Genomic DNA, 18,346 nt, shown 5'->3' with positions numbered 1-18,346 from the left:
ATGCGGTTTAGCTATGTGTAAGTCACACAGTCATTACAGTCTGCACAGGTACACAACACGATGTTGTACAAGTTGTATGGCCACCTGGACTAGTTACATAAGGGGCTAAAAAATGAGAATTTTCTGTGAACGTGTGTTGACAAATGCTTCAAGTTTTGTTTCGAGCTAAGATTGACTTCTGCTTTCTTCAGCACATTTTAGATGCAGCCTACAGTGCCTTAAAGGTAGGATTATTGTTTGTTTATTCTGGCATGCAATAATTACTGTTTCTAAGCAGCTTAGTGTTGTCCGTGCGTAAACAACAACCAGGACAGCCGATCCACATTTAAAGTCATATGCACATGCTGTATATCCTCACTCGGCTTTGTGTGACTTAAAGTGACACATCAGTCAGATCATACTCCAGGGACACACTCCAGGTGTGAAAGAATATTTGATGGATAAACTTTGCCTAGTTCCCCCTAATCAAGGGAGAGGTTTGATGAATTCATTCCATATTTTGTCACATTGTTCAATAAGAATTAATCCCTTTTCTCCCACCATCAAACCTGAATGTCAAGTTTCATGTTGCCATGGAAATTAATGCACAGTCTCTGCAAGATGCAATATTCACATTTAGAACAGTGAATATAGCTTCATTAATAATGCATGTTCCTCAAAATGAGCACTGAACATTGTGATCAAACTTTAAACTCCTACTTAGTGAGAGTTAACTTTCTTATTCTTTCTAATTACAGCAGATTATGTGGGTTTACTGTACGTGGGAAGTTGTTCTGGTAGATTAGGCATAATACCAGTCTACCTAATATTCCAAAATACTGTAATTTTCCACTGTGTCCCATGAAAATGAGCTGAAAATAAAGCCCGAAATTAGGCCCCATCATTGGAATATGACTCTCACAACTCACTTTCCACATGAGCAGTAATGAATGAATGAATGTAGGAAAAAAACACACACACAAATCACAGATATGAAGTCGGTCAGCTTTTGTAAATGCAATAAATTTTTTTCAGCGACTCTAGTGGGGGATGAAGTCAACCTGGTAGAAGTGGTTGCATGCTCCACCAGACCCGACTTCCTCACCCCTGGATGAAGCATCAGCTTTGGAGATTTGCTACCGTATAGTACCGTGTCAGAGAGTGAGTGGGGGAGACTTCAGTGGTACAACGCACTTGGAAGAGGGAAAAACATGAGATACAATCCATGGATAGTACAGACAGAGAAAAAGAAAGGAAGTGTTTATGAAGGAATTAAAGGATAAAAGAACATAAAGAAATCAAAGGTAACATTTTGTCTCAAAATTAATGAATTTGCTCCAGGGGTATTTCAAAGAATTGTAATGCTGGGGTAAGAACTTCGGCTAATCCTTCCAGTGCTTGCAGGGCTTTCACCCTGACGGAGACCCTTTTACCAGTAATGTTTGCTGATTAGTGGAAAGGCAAATAGATGGGAAAGTGTGTGTGTCTGTACAAGTGTCCATAAGAAAGACGTTTGAATTTTACCTACATTTACTTCAAAGTAATGAAACATATCTCTATTAGATGAAACCAAAGGCATTATGACATGTGAATGTTATGTAGCTGCAACTGGAATGTTACACTTCATTCTTTTGTTGTATTTTGGATGATAAGAAATGCTCTTTCACAATTAATTGAGCATTGTCCTGTCATCTCTCTACTGTTGGTGTGTTTTGACATTGTAAACATTTTCTAACAAGAGTGAAAAGCAGTGTGCAGTAAAGCTACTATTTATTGGCTCAATTTTGATGTCCCCTCTGTCCCTTTGTTCTCTACGCACCGTGCGTGATGTGTGTGGTGGTAGCGGCTGATTACTGCGCTTTTAACAATTGTTCCATCAGACAACTTTTTAAACTTTTAACTTTCCTCCAATCAAAAAAGATGATCTAAGGATATGTATTGTGGCCTTTTCAGGTCTTTAGAATGGCCTTTCATGCCTTACAGTACAACTTCATCAAAGCTATGGGGATTGCACTGGATAATCTTTGTTAGTGTTAGTGGAATTTCTTGTATATTATCTCTCCAACCCCTCTAACATCAAATAGCTTGCCCAGGACGTGACTTTGTTGTGAATCCTTTCATTTTACAGCGCTGACTTGTATGAAAAGACATTGCATGAGATAAATGAGAGTAAAATCAATTACACAGCAAAGGGGAAAGAGATGGATAGGTCTTATAGCTCACCTTACATTTCTATGACTCACCCAGCCATAGAAATGTAAGGTGAATATAGATGTGGATTCACTGGGGTGAAACACACATAAGGCTCTCATCAATTGCTTTCAGTCTCCGGTTGTATCTAAAGGTTTTATAACCCTGTCTGAAACAAACACCCTGTCTATTAGCCTTTCTGGTACAGACAGACCAATGCCACCCTTGTGCGACGTAACCTCAGTTACGGCAAAAAAAACATTTTTTTACATTTTGAAAGGAAAGGAAGGGAAGTGGTACTGATGGCATTAACCCTTAAAGGTGTAGGTTTTTGAACATTCTAAGTTCCGCAACAATTGAAGGTTCTAAAATTCTATGTTGAATTCAATGAACCCAGATATTCTTTAGAACGTTCATTTACTCCTTTAAGGGTTAATGAGAACAGGGAAGTAGCCATGAGCAGTAAAGACTGCAGTCAGGTGAGATATCTGGTGAAGGGAAGGTTTGAGGCTGTGTGTATGAATGAGGGAAGTGATAGAATACTAATGTAAAAAAAGTTATTCACACCACATCAGGTGTGGACAGATATTCCACAGCATTTGCCCCTGCCCTTCCGTTACCTGGCTACGGACAAGCACAGGCCCACAGGGCCACCACGGTGTGATCATGCTCTGTGAATGTGTGATCTTCAGTGACAGACCGAATGGTCTTTCCATGTTTGTGCACATCCAACTGGCTTCTGTTTTCTTTTCCGATCTAATTATAGTTGCCAGCAGTGGTCATTCCAACCACTGATACACAGCCTATTGACAAATGTTTCAAAACCCATATACAGTATAAAATACGCTCAAGTGTCACTGACGATTCCCTGTTTCCCTTTCTGTTTTTGATTCCTCACTGCCAAATCGATGCTCAAGCCTTGTTGTTGCTAACCCCTCAGCGTCCATTGGCATTGATATTCTGTTTTACATTCTGTGTTTGCTCTGCCAAGAGTCCACGGATAGGAGCTCCACACACAATAGATGTTTGGACCTTGGCCGTCTAAGAGAGGCCTCTGAGTGCCCTTGAATTTGTAGCAGTGCCAAGCCTGTGGTTCTGTAGATGCACTTAGTGGAGTCTGACCCAGACAGTGAGGATATTCTCAGGGCAGTTAAGTGACAATAGACGGGGGTAAACGTTTGGCTCACAAGGTCAATGAATTAGTTATGGGTAAAGGCAATGATCGGGAACTGCCACTATACACCTCACAGTGTTGCAGATCTAGTGTGGGAGTGATGCAGCTCCCTCCACAGTTATTGGCACCTTTAGATGAGTAGAAAGAGCTATTAAAAAAATCATGGTTTTGGCATTTTATCTTAGTTTCACAATGACAACAATGAGGAATGACTTTTTACTCATCTTTGCCAATAGATAGGTAAGGCGTTGTGTGTCCTCTGTACTGAGTAGCAAAGTGATCATACAATTTCAGTCACAAAGTCCCTGTGTGTCGATACAGTTTACCTGTAGCCACTGTTCAGCTAATATCCTGTTGTGGACGGTCTACATCCTACTGGATATAAAAGTCAGGCAATAGCATAAGGGTTTCTAATGTTTACCAGACAACATTTTGGAGAAGCCCATCAGGGTGATTGTCAGCTATCATCACTCACCTCGTCCACTCATACTTCCCCTAATCCACAGGGAGTGTCAGCAGACATCACTTAATATCGTATGCAATCTTTGCTATAGGCATACTTGGACTACGGCCAGCTGCCAAAAGCTTGATGGTGTTTTAAGCCCCCACCGTCGACTTCAAGGCATCTAACCCTAACCTTAACCCTAACCCTACCCCTTGACTAACCCTAGTGCCTTCCATGCAGTGCTGCCTGGAAGACGACGTTGGAGGCTTAAAGCACCAAGTAACCTGCCAAACATGCATATTGACAGCACTCAAAGTCAAGCATTATTCTGTGTGAACCAGAAAAATATTTTTTTGACACAGATTTAGATGATAAGATATTAGCAGTGAATACCAGAAGCTCTACCTGATTAGAGAGTGCATATTTACAGCAGCCAAAACACAAGTATGGAAGCTATTCAAGTAACCTTTGTTCAGTTGTTTCTCATAAATATTATAGGGTCCATTGAATGAGGACTTTCAGCCCCAATCCCCATCACATGGTCATGCTGAACAAAATTGGCAACAGCTCTTAACAAAAGGGATACGACAGGTATGTCCATCATAAATCCTGCTAAAATGGTCCATAGAACAATGGTTCTATTTTTGTTTTCCTTATTGTGTGACATATTTCTCCAAAAATGTTAGATTTAGTTGTGTTGCTGCCAGCTAGCTCATGTTGGCTAGGATCAATTATTTTGGATAAAAGAGCCTGCTAGATACATGATGAAACAGTATAAATATGCTCCCCACAGGAAGAAATGTGCTTACATTTGTGTTCCACAGTAGATCAGTGTGATAAAACACAAACCAGTAATGACATTAAGGAGTTTACCTCCAGCAAATAGTGTGACTCAAAATGCTAAACACGCTAGCTAAGATCAGGGATTAAATCACTTGTCATAAAGGTTCCAACCCAGCTTTTCATAAAGTGTACAAAAAAACCCACAAGGATTAAAGCCTATTTTTAGTGACGGCAACACTAATTGGGAAACATAATGCCATCTTAAAAAAGAGCTATAGCGTTCTATAGTGGTGCAGTGTGAGCTTAAGGGAGTGATTCATAAAAAGTAGAGCAAGAGCTCAAAAGGATGTCTGAGGAAAATTTGGTGTCAGAGACGTGTGCGAGTGGGAAACAAATAGGGAAGTGTTGATCCCCAAGCAAAAGGTGCAACCGAGGGATTTGTTGTGTTTGGAGTCAGCAGTTGGGAGCAAAAAAAAAGACACAAAGCCCCCCAAAACATTTGCTGTTTTGAAAATAAATAAATCAAAAGGAAAATACACACTCTCGCACACAAAATACACTGAGGGGACTGTCCATTCCATGCAGTGGTAGAAGAGAGGAAGAAGACAGAGAAGAAAAACCATATTCGTCTCTTCAAACTATTTTAATAACCTCACAGAGGGCTCTATTTATTTGAAAAACTGCAATGCACTTATATGGATGACAGGAGAGACAGAGTTTCGAGTCAGATCAAGGCGAGTCTTGAGAAAGATACCCGCTACGTGCACAGACTTAATCGCATCACGTCTGGGTTTCTTCCAGCACCCCAGGGTGCATATTTAAATGATCAACACTGACAGAAGACGACATCAAGAATGCCATGCCTTAGTGCTGGTCGAATTTGCCGCCGTCTCAAGCACCATAATGCCTTTAAGCACCATAGTGATACTTACCCCTTACTTACCCCTTACTTACCCCTTACCCCTTAGCATCCACAGTGAAGAAGACAAACAGAAAAGGAAAGAAAACAACAGCAATGATAAATGAGGCTGACCAAGCTTTTTTCCCCTGTGAAAACACAGAAGCACGTACACACAGACACAAACATGAGGACAAACACACACACATATACAGTACACACACTAGCACAATTTAAGGGCTGAGGGAAGAGACAGAAAAATATATTTTTTTGATCTTTGCCGACTGCGTAACACAAATCCATTAAAGGAAAACACACACTTTTCAGCGATGAAATAACCCATTTCACATTAATGAGTTTTTCTTCAGATAAACATGTGTCTGTGAGAGGGTTAGAGTGTCTAGAAAGAGAAAGAGACACAGAGGGTCTGTTCGAAACGGGTAAAACTGCTGCCTTTTAAGATCTAACTGGGGAGCGAGGCAGCAAATGCGGTTCGAAACCGAAAAAACTAATTTTGCTGCCTTCTAAGATATCTTAGAGTTCCCAAATGACGGGCATTTTTGGAGGCAGCATTGATGCACACTTCATGCTCCCTCCTACCCATAATCCTTTGCGGCAACGTCTGAAACAGCTGTGAAAAGTAAACAAAGATCTGGTTAAATGTAATTTGTGTGACATTATTTTGCTTAGATTTGTAGATTTGAGATGAGAAATAAACAATTTACTATCTGATTATACCATTGTTGTAAGCATTAATAGCGTCTGGTCAGATATAGATAGATAGATACTTTATTGATCCCCAAGGGGAAATTCAAGGTCTCAGTAGCATAGCCTACAGACATCACACACAACATGCACTTACAGCAGAAAAAGTAATATAAGTATATAAATATACAAAAAACAGTAGAAGATAAAAAAAAATACTAAAATACTAAATATACTAAATAGAACTAAATCAAATATCCACATAGTGTGCTTAAGGATGATTAAAGGATAATTCCGGTATTTAGCGCTTTGAGTCCCTTTTCTGGTTTGTTTTGGATGAACTAGAGTGGTCGACACAGAAATTTTGACGATGGGTCCTGTCTCGACTTTCTGACTCGTTTTGAATCGCCTTTGACTGGCTGCTATGGGCATGCACAAACATGTCCTTAAAACAACCCTTAACGTTCATTTTTAAAACTGTGCAACTCACCAAGTGGTTAGTGATGTTTGTTGATGTTCCAAAACAAGTAGCGTAGCAAAATACAGTTTCTGTCATGTTTTATTTGCGATTTTGTATGTTGGGATTTCTGTTGGAAGACTCATGCTCCTTGATATCACTGTGCTACCGGAAATGGAAAGGGGGTCTGTTTACGGTTGTAGTCTTTCCCCCGCAAGACCTTCTTTTATTGTCTATGCTTCAGACTCAAATATTGAGCGGAAGTTTATACAGGTTGTGAGGTATCTAAAAAAATAGTTCCACAATAGCAAATAACACGGATTGAAATCATACATTGCACTGATATATTTCTTTTAATAATCAACTAACACCACCACTAACCACTCGGTGAGTTGCACAGTTTTGAAAACGAATGTTAAGGGTGGGACATGTTTGTGCATGCCCATAGCCAGCCAGTCAAAGGCAATTCAAAACGAGTCAGAAAGTCGAGATAGGACCCATCGTCAAAATTTCGGTGTCCACCAATCTAGTTCATTCAAAACAAACCAGAAAAGGGACTCAAAGTGCTAAATACCTGAATTATCCTTTAAGCATGAGACGCTTGCAATGACAGGGCAGGGACTGAGCCGCCTGCAAACTAATTTATACCGTTAGCCTGCTAGCTTACGTAGGCTAATTTAGTTTAACGTCCGGCTTTTGCTAACGTCATACCATAGTGTTAACCAAAGATTCTAGAGTGCTACGCTCATTTTTAAAAGATGCATTTATTCCAAAGTCATGTCTAGTGAGACAGCTCTCTATCTAGGGATGGAGGCAGCAGACAGCTGTCTTCTGTTTCGAACAGACCTAGAGAGTGCAAGAGGCAAGGACAGAGAGAGGAAGGGGGAGAGAAAGAGAGAGAGGGAGAGAGAGAGAAAAAACATCTCTTCAGGCTGCCACTCCTGTGGCGGACAGTCCTCCAGTTCAGCGGAACCGACGGGCGTTTGACTCCCACAGATTAATTGTCAGGCCTAAATTAAGTTTCCTCACATCCAATCGGCACCTGAAAACTCTGCTCCTGGGACCAGGTCACTCCATCACTTGCATCGCCGACAGCAGTGGTGGTGACTGTGGCGGCACACAGGGAGTGGTGAGAGCGGGCGACAGGTGACAGAAGCTGTCAAAGCCTCGCCTCCCCTCACAGATCAAAGAGCAGCTTGAAAGATGATTCGCTCTCCGCCACTGCCGCTGTCCAAACAGCCTGGCTCGGTGATGCCGGCGAACCTCAATTAGACTCGTATCAAACGCATGGGGACTCACGGCAGGGTGCCACCATCTCAGACAAATGTGGGGATGTTTTTTCTTTTTTTAAATGAAAATGGCATAACATTGAACTTGAAGCAGGATGGAAGGAGCTGCTGGGTGTGGGGACAGGGGTGAGTGTGTGTGTCTGTGTGTCTGTGTGTGTGTGTGGGGTGTCTTTAGAGAAGCTTGAGATGATTTGAGCTGTTGTGGTCTATGCTTGTAGCCATCTCTGAAGGGTGGCTTGGCATCAAACAGGGAGCCACAGACAAAGTGCTGTGTGCTTAGCCAAGGCTGTGTGCGCTAATTGAGATTTAATTGACTATTATTAATATGTGGAGCCAGGAGTCTACAAGGGCAATGTAGCGCATCATTCTCAGAGTCTCCCTTGTCTCTTGTTGTCTCTGCTCGTTCTCATACTGTCTGGCTGCATGGTTGAATATCCCCCCCTGGTTGTTACAGAATATATGCAGTCTTTTTGATAGTGGTGACAGTAAGACAACTACCTGAAATTATCATTATTTTTTCTTAAATGCCATGTAACTTACTATGGACATACAGAGGATAAAACATACATGCAAATAACAATATTAGTCTTAAACAGTAGTTCACGGCCTTTCTAAAATATTCATAACCACCCAATTGCAAGAGTTTAGTGAAGTTTTGAAAAAAGTTTTGTTTCGTTTATCAGAAGTAACCCAGAAATATAAACATTAATATTTAAAGGAGAATTCCGGTGTGATATTGACCTAAAGTCGGGGTCGGGCTAGCCATGCAAATAAATCACTGTTTTACACCATTTACGAGGCTCAATGTATCTCGAGTAATAATTAAAAAATAATTCCGTGGAAATGCATGGATTCCAGTTGCTGCTACTGGAAGAAACTGGAATCCATGCATTTCCACTGAATTATTTTTGGAATCTGATCCCTTATCATGCCTGTTCATTCTTACTCGTTGCTCGACTTATCGTGACTAAATTCAAGATGGCTGCAAACGCTAAACTTCGTGAAGATACTGTCTGTATAAATCGTCTTGTAAGTAAACTACCAGTGCTTTTTCAAAGTTCTCAATGTCTCGTTTTAAATGTCAGGGCCCTCGGAAGTCTACCAATGAAGTGTGGAGATACATTGAGCCTCGTAAATGGTGTAAAACAGTGATTTATTGGCATGGCTAGCCCGATGCCGAAGCACCACCATTGAAAAAGCTGTTGGTAGCATCGGCTAACTAAGCGCCAGATTTTGGAGTGCAGGGGACAAGCCGAGATGGGCTATGAGACATACGTTCACACTCGGTATCATGTTTCAACACACTTTAGGTCAATATCACACCGGAATTCTCCTTTAACTGAAAGCTTATGATTCATTAATGTCTGTGAGCTTCTTGAGAAATTAAATCGACATAATAAGATTCCTTTCATTGCTCCATCTTGAATTAATTAGAGCCATAAAATTAATTTAAAGATTCAAAGGCTTTCAAAGGCACTTGATCCAGATTAGAACGGAGGGCCATTTTTTTTGGGATGTCAGGTGGGTAACAAACCTTGCAGAGCGCCTTGGAGAGATTCAATGGGAACCCGATTCACTCTACCAATAATAATAATAACAAAAGTCCCCCCAAAAAGGTACAATCTTAGGAGGTGGGGCATTCCCCAATCTCCCTCGCACTGTCAGGTTCACTTCTGCAGACCCGCGGAGGAGTAAATGACCAAGTCTAAATCATGACCCCCTGGTCAATAGACATTGAGGGGCTGAGGACGCTGGGTGAATAAATTAGTGGACTTGTCCACTGGGAGCTCTCAGCCCCTCTCCTCCTATTAGGGTCATTAATGCACAGCGGAGAGACACGTAGACGGCCACCTCGAGTAGCCTTTTGCTCTCCCCTGCCTCCGCCCATGAAAATATATGGCCAGCAAATGCGGCTCATAGGATAGGATAGAGATGTTTCTGGGCTGTTGTTTGTTTATTAGTGTGTGTGTGTGTGTGTGTGTGTGTGTGGCTGGCTGTGTGCTCCCTGAGGGGCTTGTTACCTACAGCCTGTCTTAAATCACTGGGGTCCAGCCACACTCTGAGACGACGCGTGGAGGAGAAGGCAATCACCCCCGCGAGACCCCTGCAATGGCTGCCACCGCAGATTGAGATCACTCTCAGCCTTATTGATGCTGTCAGCTCTCCCTTCCCTTCCCTCCTTCCTCCCTCTCTCTGTCACTCTTTCTTCACCATCCCTCTCTCCCCACACTTTTCTTTCCCCCTTTCCTGCGAGTTCTCTTGGTTTTTCATTTGGTTTTCTCTTCAGCTTTCTCACTGTTTTCTCTCGCTCTCTCTGTTTCTCTCTCTCTATCTCCATCCATTCTCTCTCTTTCTGTCTCTGTCCATCTTTTGCAGATATCCCAGTCTATCCCATACTCACACAACTCACACTTCACTTCCTACATGGCCCAATTCTCTCTCGACTGACAAATCTGGTGGCGTATGCATTTCAGGGGAAGTGCTTTAGCATACTAAAAATAGTCCCCTCAACTCACGACCTGTTGGAGTCTGGACTTGCACTCCCAGTCAGCCCGCACTCACATTCAGACGGAGTGACTCATTTGTCTGGAGTCTTTAGCCGCTCAGAGGACGGTTGAACGTATGTGTTGGGTTGCCGCTGTTTGTCAACTGGGTAGCCAGTGTTTGTGTGTGTGTGTGTGTGTGTGTGTGTGTGTATTTTTTTGTGTGTGTCTGTATGTGGAATAACACCATAACACTGTGTGCTGGGAACAGGGACGGGCTGGGCCGAGCTGATTGACGGCAGGTATCTGTGCCCTGCCACCTTTGAGATGGACTCCTACATCCCTCAAGAAAGAGACGTCAGGGTTGATCTGTTCATTTGCAGTTTCCCGGCTCATTCACATTCTGAGGAGAAATTAGAACAGGAAAAATGCCTCTCCTCTGTCTCGCTATACCCCCCCACCACCACCACTACCAGCACTGCCCACTCTCTCTCTCTCTCTCTCTGTCTGTCTGTCTCTCTCACTCTCTTTCACCTTCCAGAAAAACTGCATACTACAATCTCTTTCTCAGTTGAGTAATTTTGCAGGGCAAAGCTGTATTTGAATCTGGAAATGACAGCGCAAGAGATTGTCTATTGGGGGGCCTCAGGAGACGTTTCATATGTCATAGCGCCAGCAGCAGGACCAGATTTAATTTCGTTTCATCAGATGCCAGTCACGCGCGCGCACACACACACACACACACACACACACACACACACACACACACGCATACACACACTCACACACGCATACACACACTCTTTGTTTTATAGCATTTAGTTACATGTGCATTAGTGTAGGGGTGTTGTAGGATGCATATATCAACAATGAACATATATCAACAATGAAATATATATGCAGTATATACCGTATATATAATGAAACATAGACATGCACAGACACACAAACATTTTAAACCTCCATCTGAATATGATCAGATCCAGACCAACTTCAGTAAATGTATCATGGCACACACAAAGAGCCTCACCCAAACCCATATGTGTTTCTGTATCTGTGTGTCTGTATGACCATTGCAGCACCCAGCTGCACTTCTGCTATACTCTGCAGAAAGGAAGCAAATGCTAGACCATCATGGATTGTGCTAAAATCCTGAATACACATAGGAGATGTGCAAGAATACACACACACTGCCATGGATGACTCTGAGAACACAAGCCCTGGGTACACACAATCACACACACACGCACACACACACACACACACACACACACACACACACACACACACACACACACACACGCAGGCACGCACACACATGCACACACACCCACACCCACACACACACATGCACGCTTGCGTGGAACGCTGCTTGCGGAGGAGAGGAGGGCCCCAGATGGACGGAGTTCATTATTGATGAGAGGAGAAAGAGACGATGAGAAAGGCAAGACTGGCACTCAGACGCCGCGTCACAGGAGAATGACTCACGGTGCACAAATGACCAGCGCTGGCTTGCCATCTCGGGTGATTAATGTTTCATACTGAAACCAAACCACCCACCTCCCCCGATCTGTTCCGTGAAATGTATCCGGGCAACTACCAGACAAGTGGGTCAATACCCAGATATCCATCGACTGCACTGGACCAGAAGCTCTGGGGAATCGGTCTGACATTGATATAATTTTGCTTGTTTTCAGTGGATGATACACAATACTGTAAAATTCTACGGGATGATGCAGAGTACTATGAAATAATCAATAACACTGAATAAATAAAACCCATTTACACAAACTCCAGTCCTCCTTTAAACTGGGTATTTGATGGCTATTCTGTATGCTCACTGAATTTGGGAAATTATTGCTATACTCAGGCTGGTTGAAACTGGTACCCTAGGCCTAGTTTATAGCAAAGTTTTAATTCTTTGTAGTTTTGTGTGTGTGTGTGTGTGTGTGTGTGTGTGGTGGTGTGTGCGTGGGTGTTATGCTTGTGTTTGTGTGTGTGACATCAGTATCATGCCTGCGATGGGGACAAAGCTGATAGCTAAAGGTTATTGATTCAACTGGGCTGTAATCTGTCAAATCAGTGGAAGCCAGCTGTGGTAGGAGCCCTCGTGCCCATTTAAGGTCACCCTCAGCCATCTGCCTCCCCGCACAGCTTCATCAGCCAGCCACTTGTTACCAGGCCTCCTTAAAAAGATGGCAAAAAGCAGACTAAAGTCCAAATGGTGCCTCAAACTGTCAATACACAGCGATCCACAGTGGCTCTGCCAGTCTGTCTGATCGGGGAAATAGTCTAAGAGTGTCCCCTCTGTTCTGTTCTCCTGCCTCTTGCATTTCCCCCCTGCTGTGCCTTCCTGGTTTTCATCTGACACACCCCCGTCTCTCAGAAGCCTTGAGTTTGCCCCTGGCAGTTGTCTCCCCAACCCCCCACACTCTGTGTGTCTGTGTTCTGGTGTTACTATAGCGCAACACAGACCTCATCATTGAGTGTTCTCTCTCTCTCTCTCTCTCTCTCTCTCTCTCTCCATCCGCTCTCTCTGTGCTTGTCTCTCCCTTTCTCTCTCTCTCTCTCTCTCTCTCTCTTCTCTCTCCCCATCCGCTCTCTCTGTGCTTGTCTCTCTCCCTTCTCTCTCTCTTTCTCTCTCTCTCTCTCTTCTCTCTCTCTTCTCTCTCTGAGTGGTGCTCCCCTGCCAAGCGGGACGTCCCTGGAGTGACCTTGTGGTAATGAGCCTCTGATCACGAGTCAGAGAACCAAGCTTTTAGCACGCCCTCATTGCAAAAAAAACAAAAAAAAAAAAAAACAGTCCCCTCCAACTCTGAGGGAAAAAAAGACAAGGGAAAAAAAAAAACAGATATCGTTTGCCTAGCCGTGTGGACAGACGTGAGAGACACAGGGACACAGAGACTGATTGAGAGCGGGAAAAAGTGTGGCAGGAAGGGGGTAAAGTGTGACAAAAGTGGATAAGAGGAGAGGGGACAGACTACTTGAAGTGCTGAAAACACCTACCATACCTCCATTTGAAAGTAAGTACTTGGGGGACTTGGTTGGGTTTTGACTGGGTGGTTAGAGCGTAAGTGTGTAAGTGGCAGTGTGGGACCCTGGTTAAAGATGAGCAGGATATTTCATCACTGGGAGAGAGAGAAAGCAAGAGACTGTACTGTAGGTTCCGATGGGAAGCCCTTGGGTATGACAGGCACTTCGAATCCGTCACATTCTGTTCCGTAAGCTCTCTGAGAGACACTGAGAGAGAGTATGAGTGGGAGAGAGGAGGGCTGAGGTGGGGGAAAAAAATAGACGCGGTTTCCGAGTCCAAAGGGAATAGCGAGATGGTGTTGGCCATGCTTACCGACACTTTTTTTGCAAATTTTTTACACTTTGGCACTCCAGGGTGTTTTGCCCACTTGGTCGAGTTCCACGGTGATTAAACGTGAGAAAAGGCTAATCAACGCTTAGCTCTACTTTAAGACGCTGTTCCCTTAATTGATAAAACACAGTGTTGTTTTTTTGAACATGAGTTGGTTTGTGAAACAAGTCTTTTGGTTTTGAAATGATAGCGGTCTGACTGGTTGTCAAACACTGTACAATGTTTTTACTTGGATAGACAGGTGATATGTTTTTCTATGTGGGCGCCAACCAAAAAGAAAATACAAAAAGTTTTAGTTTTTCCTTTTCTTTTTTTTTACGACCAGAGGTAAAACCACATTGGGGATGTGGATGTAGGCTTCTTCTAAAGAGCTTAATGGCTGTACATAAAAACTATAGATAAATTGCTCCTCTGTGATACAGCATGTATGGAGGCCATGGCAATCAAAGCGAAAACGTCATCAGATTATTCAAGGCAAGCTTGTGGTTGTGATAAAATTAGATTGTCAAAGTGATAACATTATGCAGGGTGCAGAAAATTGCCTCTTATGTTTGCATGTTTGTTTATTTCTTTGGGGAAATATTAGACATAGGGCAATGCATGAGCAAAACCTTCGCTGCTCCACCCAACTGTGTTTCCTACAGTGATTACTTGATTTAGATCCAGTGTTGATTTTCTCATTTCTCCACAAAAACACAAAAGCAATGTCGTTCCAACACCATACAGTGTATTTGTATATTCACATTCATGTGTGTGTGTGTATGTGTGTGTGTGTGTGTGAATGTGTGTGTGTGTGTGTGTGTGTGTGTGTGAGGGTGTGTGTGTGAGGGTGCCTAAAGGGCCCTTTTTTTCCCAGGATGGTGTAATTTGGGTCAAGCCTGACCGGAATGAAAAACTAGACGGATCGGCATTGAACCATCGCTAGTCGAGTAGACCCCGCAGTTGGTTGTGTTACCATAGTTATGTCCACCCTGGCTACAGCCACTCAAGTCTGACTAACAGATCCTCTGTGTAAGGGCCTTTCCTACTGTGTACAAAGCAACCCGGCGCACATTCTTGCCCTGAATGGATTCGTCCAGCTCATTTCGGTAGAGTCAACACATGGTGAGCTACTAATGAGAATTTCAGATTAAAACTGGACGCACCAGGTGGAGCTCGGCCAGAGAAGGCTGCCATCGCTGGAGAGAGGTCAAACTCATTATTACCACTGATGGATGGAGTCCAGCAAGCGCCACTGTCCTGAGCCATCCTCGCTTAGGCGAATACTGTGTGTGAATTTGTGGATAGGGAGAGAATGGGCCAGTTTGTGTGTGGAGGCGGTGAATTTGAGCTCCAGTCCTTCCTGGCGAATGCAGAACTGTTTCAGTGTGTTGTGATGTTTATTCTTTGTGTGTGGCTTTCAGTGGTTTCCTATCATATTCAAAGAGTGAGCAGACACACACACACACACACACACACACACACACACACACACACACACATTCATAGAATGTGAGACCATCACGCAGCATCTGTGTGTGTGTGAGCGAGCACATGTATGTGTGTGTTTGTGTGTGTGTGCTCATGTGTGTGCGACACTGACAAAGCCCTGTATGGCCACTCGTCCTTCCTTCGCAGCGGCTTTTCATGTGACAGGGCTTCAAACAGAGGCCCCGTGAAGGCTGCTCCACAAGCACAGGGCAAGCACTCAAAGGAGTTGAGTCGGACCGGGGGTGGGCCCACAGCGCAAGCGAGAAGAAGGCGCAAAAGGGGGGGGGGGGGCGTCGGGGAAGGGGCTGGAGGGGCAACGCAAGTGGGAAGAAACGCACAAAGACCTCCACATTCAGCGCTCCTTGTTGGGGGCACAAGGACCTCTCCCATGTAGGCAGAATAGAGGCTCTGTTGATGGGCCAGGGCAGGGGCCTCCTGATGGGACTAGGCCAGAGGAAGGGTCTGCCAGATGCTTGGAGATCGGGCGGTGGGAATGCCATGGTGCTGCTGCTGGGGGTGGTGGTGGTGATGGTGGTGGAAGCAGAGCATATGAATTCAGGATTGTGACATAAGTAGCATGAGATGTTTATCATAAAGCCGGCAAACAACACAAGACGAAATACAAAGCCACAGCACAGCGTTGCTCTTGGGAGTCTTAATGATACAATCCATTTTATTGTTTGTTGCAAAACAGTGGTTGATATGTGCGTGTGTAAATGTGTGTGTGTGTGTGTGTGTGTGTATCGTATTGTTGTGTCTGTGTGTATTGTTATTGTGTGTGTATATTGTGTGTGTGTGTGTGTGTGTATGTGTGTGTGTGTGTGTGTGTGTGTGTGTGTGTCAGTGTATATGTGTTTGAGGGTGTGAGGCTTTGGGAGAAGGAGCAAGAGGTGGAGACGGGGGGTGTTGTCTCACCAGACTCCCAAATGAATGAGAGAGGGGAAGAAAGGAGGGAGAGAGACAGAGGGATTTGCAGTTTAAAGACTGTGCAGTTAAATGTTCCTACATTCAGGCCAGGGAAACGCTATTGTTCTAAATGAGACATCAGGCAGGCCTCCGTTTCATCGGCACACAATCGAAACAGTCGGAGGCTGCGGGAAAATCCCTTAAGCCTGGCGAGAGAGAGAAAGCCAGTCTCGGGCCGAGGGGCCCATTGTTTAACACAAGCCTTTCACAAGCAGGGATGGCCTGCTCTTGATTGCACTGGCAGTGGCTTTTGTTGACTGAAAATCTACCGGGGAGGTGGGGATGTCATGTGTATATGTGTGTGTGTGTGTGTGTGTGTGTTTGCATATGCCCATGTGTTACTGTGTGTGCAGGAATAATTTCTCGATTCTAACCAGAGAAAAATGGTTAGAAAAGAACCCAACCCCCTTCCCAAAAGCTTGGCTCAGCTGCTGTTGAGCAGCATGTTAGGTAAAAGATGGCGTAGAGGAATCCACTCTTTAACCCCCGGTGATGATTGACTCTTAAACTGGCCCCCAATTGACTGCACTGGCCCCGTGAGAGCCAGTGGCACTCCGGCGAGATCAATTAATCAATTAGACACGTTTTTCCAGTCTGCCCCACAAACTCTGCTGCTGACCCAGGCCTCTGATTGGTTCAATGAGAGAGCTCAGGGCCAGAGGTCACGGAAGACTGCTAAGGGGGAAGAAAGAGAGAAAAATTCCACTGCAACAGATCTCAAAGCTCCTGCACATAGTAGTCTGCTTTGAATGAATTTGTGGTAGCCTAATTTGAGTAGAAACGTAACAAGTTTGTGCAAGAGAAGTCATTCAAATTCAAATTATGGCGATGATGGCTGTTTTTAAAAAAAAAAATAAGTTAGACGTATATATGGGGTATCTATATGGGGTGTGAGAGCAGATTGTTGGTCTTCCCCTTCTCATTCATCATCTTCTCTTGTCCTCCTCTGTTCCTTCCTCTCTGCCCGTCACTTCTCCATCCGTCTCTGCTGGTGTTTGTCAGCTATGCTTGCCTCGCCACGGGGGAGCGTCGGCTGTTTGTGTTTCTCTAATGAACTGAGAGATGATCCCATCTCCCATGCATCAAGTCTCCAGAGAGTACAGGGTAGAGAGGGAGAGAGAGATAGAGGGTGTGGGGTGGCTTGGTGAAAAAGGGAATGAGGTATATAATCAGCGCTTGAATATTTTGTGCAGTTGTAGAATTGCACCAGGCACTAGGAATCCCCACAGATACAAAAAAAACATGTTTTGTGGAAAGGAAAAGCTAACGTTATCCCAAACCTATTTGTCTTGTGTGGAAAACTTGTTTGAAAGCCATTTCAGCGAGACCTCATTGGTGTCCCAATGGGCAATTTTATAGCTCAAGTCCATTAACTCAAAAGTGGAGTTACTAATAGGATAGATTTGGTTCTAAATGACAAAAAAAACTCATTTAAGGTATTCAGCTACTGTCCCCCAAAGGGCTCTCAGCTTTATTGCAAAATGAAGGAAGGTCCTCTTCCCTTTGTTGTCTCTTTGGCACATTTCCTGTCTGACCTTGTCATTTGGAGATGGCAGCAACGAAGAGAATGCATTAAATCTGACCTTGGTGGGCGAAGGAAGATAATCAATAAACGTCATAACACTCAGGGTGACGCAACCCACATTGCCACAGGGGAAAGGGAAGTGTAGGCCTCCGCCCCCTAATTTCCGGGGCAACTTGCTAGTCTGGCCCTCTCAAGGTGTCTTATGCACCAGGCCCAACATCAGGTATGTAACACGTGGACATGTGAATCATACATAAACACCACAGACTTATACAAGAGAAACACACATAAAAAGAGCCCATAAAGTGGCCTACACGGAACACTCACAAAACAATGTGTGAAAATCTATAGGACCGCGATCGATACGGACCGCATTTTATTTACCCAGCTCGTTAGTTCTTCAGAGACATGCGAAGTGCGCGTCGGTCGATTCCACCGCAAAGGATTATTAAAGATAATATGGCCTCTGTTAATCAGAAAATGAGACTGTCACTGGACATAAAATGCATATGGCTAATGAAAAAAGCAAAGGCATAAATAGTAGCGGATGAAACGTGAATACCTTTGCAGAGAGCAGAGCCGTTATTGATCCGCATAGCGAGTCAATAAACCAGACAG

General features: G+C 43.9%; 1 protein-coding gene across 1 annotated transcript in view; it reads left to right on the top strand.

Moving 5' to 3' along the window:
• Positions 1-13,231: 13,231 nt before the first annotated feature.
• Positions 13,232-18,346, top strand: part of ptn (pleiotrophin) — a 40,834-nt gene continuing 35,719 nt past the window's right edge. The window contains exon 1 of the mRNA XM_048268235.1: positions 13,232-13,426. The gene's annotated coding sequence lies outside the window, so the exon portion shown is untranslated. The remainder of the gene's footprint in view (positions 13,427-18,346) is intronic.

This window comes from Alosa alosa, chromosome 17, assembly GCF_017589495.1.
Source record: "Alosa alosa isolate M-15738 ecotype Scorff River chromosome 17, AALO_Geno_1.1, whole genome shotgun sequence".
Taxonomy (NCBI): domain Eukaryota; kingdom Metazoa; phylum Chordata; class Actinopteri; order Clupeiformes; family Clupeidae; genus Alosa; species Alosa alosa.
The sequence above is the reverse complement of the archived record's forward strand: the minus strand, read 5'-3'. Positions and strand labels throughout refer to the sequence as shown.